Consider the following 9,127-nt stretch of genomic DNA (forward strand, 5'->3'; position numbering starts at 1 on the left):
ATACATTAGATAGGTCTCCTTGCCATGAGTATGTTGAGCTTTAAAATGCTGAAAATGGTTGTGTATTTGGAAAGTTATGCTGATTTAAAGATTGATGTATGAATATGTTCTTGCACGATTCATGTTGATTAGCTCGATTCCATGGAAATTATTGTTGGATTTGTGTTAGTTAAGCTTGGCTGAGTTGAATGGTATGATTAATTGCATTTTCTGGGCGAATTATTTTTGCACGATTTGTGAAGAAGATGATGATGAACACTGTAGACACCAAACCCTAATACTTTGAATTTCCAGAATTTTGTTTTACGTGTGTTGCATGGTTTTGTCCTGTTCCATTGCCCATGTCCAATCCCTGCGTGCCACGACTTCTATTCCATACGCACCGTTTCAATGAAGTTCATAGTATTTTCAAAAATGCCACCGGTCGTACCCTTTGACCCATTAATCCATGTTGTTTTATTTATTTGTTTCATTTTGATGCACCAACTTACAAAAATCATATCTCATCCATTGTTAATCCAAATTTCATGGGAATTTTTGCATTGTGTTCATCTGGATCTCTACTTTTTTATCATGATTTTTCCTGATTTTTTGCATGAGTAGATTTTAAATGGTATTAGGGTTTGTAACATGTATCCATTTTTTGTACCTTTTGCCAAATCACTTGTGAAAAGATGATGCATTATCCAATGGCCTTGAAATTTTTTGTGCATAAACTAGACACATTCATGGTGATTTTGGTGTAGAGTTTATGAATTTATCTTATCTGGTTTGTGAGTTATGATTTTTTGAAGCAGGGTGTGACAATTTGTGTCACACCATTGATGTGCAACTTCATGATTTTCTTTACCATGCTTCTTGACCTCAAATTGCTTTGAATTTTTGCATGAATGCACTTGAGTATGTCTAGTTTACTTGTTTGGGATTTTCTCCCCTGTTTAGTCATATGTTGACTTTTTGTGACACATGTTCCCATTTCATTTGTGAAATTCTCATACTTTATTGGATGAACATGAAATTTGACATGTGATTAGTAGACATCTTAAGCTTTGCCATGGTTTTGATCCCATTCATTTCTCATATGCTATCACTGTTTTATGAATTATTCAAGTTGGTGCATGTTTGGTTGACTTCTTTGAGTATGCTTGAACTTGTCTTGCCTTTCTGATTTTCATTGACCAACTTCCTTTGATCCAAATGAGATGAAATTTGATATGCATATCATGTTATGGATTATGTTTGAGCATGAATTATTTGATGATTTTTGGAATTGTTTATGATTGGTTTTGAGTTGAGTCTTGCTGTTGACTTCTATGAGCTTCCATATGCCATGCTTTGACTTCTTTTGCTTATAAAATGATGATGATGAATGATATGATTGTGAAACCAATTGAGTTTGTTTCTTGATTGTTTGAACTTGATTTTGGACACTTGCCACTTGCTGTTTTGACTTTTTTTATCTCTTTTTGACCCTAGGCTTGTCCTAGTGGTCTTGTTGCTCATGTTTAAGCTTGTTGTTTCAGGTTAAGCAACAAATGCTTCAAAGAGATTAATACCAGTTGCTTGAGTTTGATGTTTTATCATGGACTAACTTGTGTGTTTTGTAGGTTGTTTAGCTCACTTGCTTTGAGCTTGTGCTTTGCACAACTGATTGACTGTATTATCTATTTGGTTTATGTTGTTTGTTCTAACTTTGTGTCTGATATACTAACTGTGCTTGACTGATTTCAGGTACTTTAGTTGCTTTTAGTTCCTTGTGAACTTTGCTTTGCTTTGCTTGATAAGCAATTTGCATTGAGGTATAATTCCTTACTCCATGTAGTCTGGAAGACCTGGCCTGTTACTTGGCCAGGCAACTGTCTGAAGTCCTCCTTAAGAGGCAATGCTTGTGTGTGTTTACATTTGTCCCAAGTAGGAAAAGTCCTTTAAATAAGGCAATTGGTGGATATAAGAGATATGTAGTCTATCTCCCACTATTCTGTGAGTCTTCTCCTTGCTCCCATGACATGGTTGTAGCATTGAGATCCTAACCCAAGATCTATCGAGTCAATAATCTGTGGAGAGAGTTCCTACTTTCTGAACTCCCACACCTTCTGATATTCAAATGCTCTCCCTAACCAGGGATAAGAGCAATGAGGCACACCCCTCATATCCTTTCATCTGCTTCACCTTGGCTCTCAATGTCAAGGTTAAGAGCACCATTAACCCAGTTACAGAGGTTTGTTTGTTGAGGTTGATATGACCCCTCGACTAAAACCTAACCTTGATTGAGCCCATTGTTTGCATATAGTGTGTGCTACTTGTGCTTGTGTGTTTGTTTGACTTGCTTCCTGTGCAAGTTAGGTTTAGTTAGACTTGCTTCCTGTGCAAGTTAGGTTTGGTGTGGCTTGCTTCCTGTGCAAGTCATGGTTAGGATAGGCTTGCTTCCTGTGCAAGTTAGCTAGAAACCTTAACTTAGGGATGATTTGCATGATAACATCTAGGCTCGAGTCGTAGTCTCCCTAGTTGTGTCTCCCTCTGTTATCTGGTTAGGCTAGTCCTTTTTCCCTCCGTAGGGGAACTACGTCGCCCTGATCCTCATACCAGATGAGGTACGTAGGCAGGAGACCGTGCGAGGTCTCTCCGGGCACCCTTTTCTTTTTTTTGCGTGTGTTCTGTTTGCCAGCTATCAGGCTCGAGTTCCCGACTCCCTGTTAGTCTGTGTGTGCAGTTTCTTCTGACGTCTCAGCGTCTCTTCTGGCTTGCTTGATGACTTGTAGGCTCGAGTTCCCGACTCCCTACTAGTTTGCATGTTCATCCTTTCCCCTGTTGAGGGGAACTACATCGCCCTGATCCTCGTCCCAGACGAGGTATGTAGGCAGGAGACCGTGCGAGGTCTCTCCGGGCACCTTTTTTCTTTTTGTGTGTGTTGTTTGACGATTGCTAGGCTCGAGTTCCCGACTCCTTAGCAATTTGTTGTCTGTTTGTTCTTGTTGCGTGCTTGGAAGCCGGTATAAGTCCATCGAGTGGCATCTGGGTTCCAGTGTGCGTGTGTTGGTTTGGATGCCGATGTAAGTCCAGTGATTGGCATTCGGGCTCCACGTTTGCCTTTGCCTGTTTTTGTGTGCGTGTCAGCCGAGCTACGAATGCTCTGATTCTCCTTCGTCCAAGGAGATACGTATGCATAGGACGCGATATCCTAGCGAGCATGTGTCGTTTCCCCAGTCCGAACTACTTTGACTCTGATGTCTATGCCTGATAGACTAAGTAGGCCCAGGATGCGATATCCTGCCGAGTCAGTCCTGTTTGTTTTCTTGTGTCTCTTTCAGCCAGTGTGTGTGTGTGTTTTGAGCAGTGTTTTAGCAACCATTTCCCTTCCTATTGTGCGTGGATCCCGTCGAGTACGACGGATGCGTAGGGGTGCTAATACCTTCCCTTCGCATAACCGACTCCCGTACCCTTTCTCTTTGGTCGCGAGACCATGTCTTTTTCCAAGTTTACTCTGAGCGTTTCCTTTCCCTCTTTTGGGATAAATAACGCCCGGTGGCGGCTCTGTTGTTCTTGTTTTCCCGCCGGTTTTTCGCGTAATGCGACAATTACGGACGACGGAACCTCTTCCTGAACTTTCTCCTTGATCATCCAGCCTTCAATCCTTTCCAATCTCTCCGCCATGGCTTTCTGCCCCAAAGCAAGCCCTTGCACAACACTGAACAAATCCCTCACCATCTCTTTCAGTTCGAGGATGTCGGCGCTGGGAGGATCCATCAGTTTTGGATTTGTTTCCCCTAGCAGGATATCTGAGCAAATGAGCTATGCGCACCGGTTGACACCTACAAAACAACAAATGGGTTAATATGCATGAGTGCAACATCTATCCATACGAGGAAACTTCTGTCTTTTGATCCTGGTTTCATCGAGACAGATAACATTTTGACATCCATATTCTGAAATTCAGGATGTCTCTCAACCAGATTCTCAATCAATAATTCTCCCCATATGGCTAGACGTAGGTTTGATGAATGCAAAATGATGCAGATGTATGAATGCAATGCATTGTGCCATCCTCCAAGTCCTCTGATCATCTGTTGCACTGAGCCCTGATCTCTGAACCAATCATAACCATCTGAGGTAACGTGCAATCATAAGTCCGACTTGGGATTCCGAAATAAACGGAACTACAAGATACATCATCATCACCATCATCATCACCAAACAATCTCTGATCAGATAACCATGACAATCCCTGAATCGGCCCGGGGAATCCTGAAATAAACGGATCCCCACTGATAAATAATTCGGACAGCACTCCGGCGTCTCTGAAATAAAGGCCCATAAATCCGACTTATAAATATGACTCTGATCCACGGAACCAAAAGTCACCATCTGAGTCACCATTTGCACATGCATCTGAAAGAATCACCCTCCCCTCACAGGTAAATTCTAATCAGGTCATCCTAAGGCGGACAATAGTCTCGACAATCGGGCAGAGATACTCAATGGGTTTGCCCTTTCGGGTGTGCCATTGTAGCTCTCCTGAGATCGTCTAAACCAAAGATCCGGGAAATGATCGGTCACCAGAGTCAACAGCTCAAAAGAGATAAAACTCAACCATAGTGGAAACTCCACAAGGAAGAGCCCTCTCAAAAGAACCTCGTCCGGCTTGTGGTATGTCACGTCACAACAATCATGTCAACCCAACATGTGAGGAACGTGAGACCACACTAGTCCTAGGTGTATACTCGGGCCTGGGTTTTAGCCCCACTCAGAACACCCACCCCAAAACAGAGGAACTACCTGCACAGAGGACGGCAACATAATAGTATGATGCATGCAAACATTTATGCAAATATATACACAGTCAGAATAATAAATGCAATAAATAAAGCGGCACAAGCAACCTAAACCCTATCCTAGAACGCTAGGAGAGACTCGCTTAGGGAAAATGGACCAGCACAGGTCAACATCTTGTGACATCCCCAGCAGAGTCGCCAGCTGTCGCATCCGCGAAAAACAATCGGCGGGCTAAAACAAAAAACAACACAGAGCCGCCACTGCGCGTTATTTATCCCAAAATAGGGAAAGGAAACGCTCAGAGAAACCTGGAAAAAGCATGGTCTCACGACCAAAGAGAAAGGGTAAGGGAGTCGGTTACGCAAGGGGAAGGTATTAGCACCCCTCACGTCCGTCGTACTCGACGGGATCCACGCTCTAAGAAAAGAAAAGGTTGCTAAAACACCACACACACACGCACCGAAGACAACACAGGTGGGGTTAAGAGGAAGAGAGCTCGATAGGACATCGCATCCTATGCCTACGTATCTCGTCTGGAACGAGAATCAGAGCTGCCGTAGTTCGGCTCACGCACGCCAAACAAGCAAACAAACACACAGGCAAACATGGAGCCCGATCGCCAATCACTGGACTTACATCGGCATCCGAACCAAACAAACACACTCAGGATACGGAAAGCCAATCGCTGGGCTTACATCCATATCCTGACACACAAGAAGAACAAACAAACAACAAGCAAGCAACAAGTTACTAAGGAGTCGGGAACTCGAGCCTAGCAACTGTCAAGCAAAACACACGCAAAAAAAGAAAAGGGTGCCCGGAGAGACCTCGCACGGTCTCCTGCCTACGTACCTCATCTGGTATGAGGATCAGGGCGACGTAGTTCCCCTGAAAGGGAAAGAAATTCTAGCCAGAAACCAAGGGGAGACACACTACCAGGGAGCTGTACTCGAGCCTAGTGTTGTCATGCATCATTGCCCTATGTTGTGGTTTCTACCTACTTGCACAACTGCAAGCTAATCCTATCCAGGAAAACAAGCATGCAAGCATCAACAGATCAAAACAAGCATCTCAAGCAAATATTCACAAAGCACACACTATATTCAGTCAAGTGAGGCTCAAACAATGGGTTTGACTGCCGAAGCAAGTCACCTGTACAGAGGTAGTGTTAGCTCTTAACCTTGCCATTGCGAGGCTAAGGTGAAGCAGATGAAAGGTGAGTGAAGATTAGACTTCACAGCTCTTATCCCTGACCAGGGAGAGCTTCAGACAAAGGAGCGTGGGTCCAGAATGGAGGGACCCTTCTACGCTCAAGACTCTGACTCAATTGTGCAACAGCACAAGATCTTGGGTTTGTGTCCCAATGCATCAACACACAGCCGTGTGAGCAGAGGGACGACTCAACAGAATAGTGGGGGATAGATTGCATATCCCTTTGATCCACCAATTGCCTCATAGAGGTCTTTACCTGCTTGGCACAAATGTAAACAACCACAAACATCGCCTCTTAAGGAGGACTTCAGACAGTTGCCTGGCCAAGTAACAGGCCAGGTCTTCCAGACTACATGGAGAATAGAAGTCCTACCTCAATTGGTTAAAAAACCAAGCAGCAGCAAGCAAGTTCTTAAAGAACTGTAAGCGACTAAATGTACCTGAAATCAATCAAGTATCATCAGTACTCAGACAAACCAACAATAAACAGCAAATGTTAATCTATACAGACAACACAAGTTAATGCACACAAGTGCAAGCTATAAGCTCAAGCTCAAGCATCAATCCCTACAAAACAAAGACATGTTAGTGGACAACATCAAACAAATTCAATTTTCAATTTCCATTTCTCTCCTTAAGCCTTTTGCACTTTTAACCTGAAAATCCAAACCAAATGTGAGAAACTAGACCACTAGGCCAAGCCTAGGGTCCAAAGGGGATAAAAAATTCCAAACAGCAAGTGCAATTCAACCAAAATCACATTAAAACAAATCAAAAGCAAATGCAATCGGTCCCATGCTCATACCATTCACCATTATCATTTCATGCACAATTTAACATCAATCATGCAATTTGCAACTTCAAAAGACCAAACAGAACTATCTCACTCAAAAGCATACCAAATCAATTCAATTAATTCCACAAAAATTCACATCTAAACAGGACATATTCAATGTATGGCATGTCAATTTTCAGCTCAATTGGACAAAAGAAAGTAGGTCAATGAAAATCAAGAAGTCCAGACACAAACATATAAGCCAATTCAAGGCATCCAAACAATCATCCACTTCAATAATTCATAAAACAGTGACAACAATTAAGAAATGAATGGGACCAAAACCATGAGGTCCTATAATGTGTCTAGAATGCTCATGTCAAGTTTCATCTTCATCCAATACCATATGAGAATTTCACAAGCAAAATTCCAACATGTGTCACACAAGGTTACCAAATGAGCACACAGAGAAGAAAATTATCAATCAATTAGAAAATGCAACCAAAAATTCCAGCAAAAATCACATGTTATCTTGACATATCAATGATCATTCATGCAAAAAATTGGAGCAATCAAACATTCCTAGGCCAGGCAAATAAAATCATGAAGTTGACCTAACTAGGTGTGACACAAATTGTCACACCTCTAATCAAAAAATAATATCTCCTTCACCAAGTATCCAAAAATTACAAACTCTACATGGAAATCACCATCAACATGTCCAGAATAAGCACAAAAATTTTCATCCATTTCTTTGCAAGCATCACTATTTCATGAAGGATATGGTGAAACATGTAAAAAATGACACATGAACAAAATCAATAGGCCAATTAAATTTCCACACGTGCAAAAATTTCACAAAAATCATCATAAAATTCTACACATTCTCATGAGCATGGCACAAAAAATTTCACAAAATTTGGATGAATTTTGAGTGAGTTATCAATTTTCTAAGCTCACCTAACAAAAATTGAAATTAAAATGAAAAACAAAATAGAAATAATAATAATTAAATGGCGTAATGGCATTTTTGCAATTCTGAACACATTATCCAAAACTACGCCGTTTTGATTAGTGGCAACGGAATGTTTCTATTGGCCAGCGGGGGCGGGAAACAAGATTCAAATGATGCAAATGGAAAATGAAGATCTACAGCACATATTTCATCGTTCTTGAGCGACAATTTCCAGAAAACGCAGCAATATCATGAAGAACAAACTTTAATGAAAATCAACAAATGGATAACCATTGGAACCGCATGAACATGTAGATTCAAGATATGTAACTCATTTCTCCTAATTCCTAACATACAATCGGGATCGAGCATTTTAAGTTAAGCACATGAAACTTCAAAACACGATTTCTCTCGCTACATTCAATCAATTCACAAACTACAAACAGCATGTTAACCTACATTGAATGATCTTTAAAACGCATATCACAATTCATGAAATGGAGATTTTCGAAACTCTACCTCTTGGAGATTGCAGTCCACGATCTGGATGTTTCAAGGCGTAAAAACCAAAAACAGATGATGATTGATGTATAGGAAGATGATAGGAAGAAGTTCTTTAGCTCAAGGACGTTCCAATTGCAAAAATAATGAAAACTCCATTGATGAGCATAAGCATGACAGTTGGAATTCTTGGAGTTTTTGGCATGAATTTTGCAAGACAGATCTTCAACAAGGTATGTGGAGCATGGATCCAAGAAGAATCGTGCCAATTGATGAAGATTCGATGAAGAATTGTTGAAAAAAGTGATGAAGATTTTTGAGAATTTGAGAGGTTTTGATGAAATTCAGTTACAGATCTTGGTGAATGTGATTGTGGTTAACAAATTCTGTTACACTTAAGGCTTTATACCAATCTTAATCCATCTTGCTAATCACAATTAGCAAATTGACATGAATTAGTGTTAAGTGCATTTAAATGAAAGTCCAAAAATGACCTTTCCAAATAGCCAATGAAACAGTAAAATGAATGTTCACACAAGTTCTATTTTGCATTTGGAGTGTGTTGGAATTGGTTTCATGTCAATTGGCCTTGTATTTCTCATTTTCACTATGCCATGCCAAAAATGCACTTAAAGTGAGAGTTCAAAAAATAGCCTAGCCAAATATTGATCCTTGACAACTCATGACAGTTCAAACCATTTCTATTTGGCATATGTGATGTGTTGCAAAAACTCCCATTCCAAAATTCCAAGTATTTCTCAAGTTGGACCATTTTGCCCTTGGATTTTAATTGATGCACTTGAAAATTGACCTTTTGCATTGACCATTTTTGATGAATTTTGATTATGCACCATGAAAGTACATGTGAAATGGAGTTTGCTCATAAAAAGATCACTCATTTTGGACACTCCATG

The sequence above is a fragment of the Lathyrus oleraceus genome, chromosome 4 (genome assembly GCF_024323335.1).
Source record: "Lathyrus oleraceus cultivar Zhongwan6 chromosome 4, CAAS_Psat_ZW6_1.0, whole genome shotgun sequence".
Taxonomy (NCBI): Eukaryota; Viridiplantae; Streptophyta; class Magnoliopsida; order Fabales; family Fabaceae; genus Lathyrus; species Lathyrus oleraceus.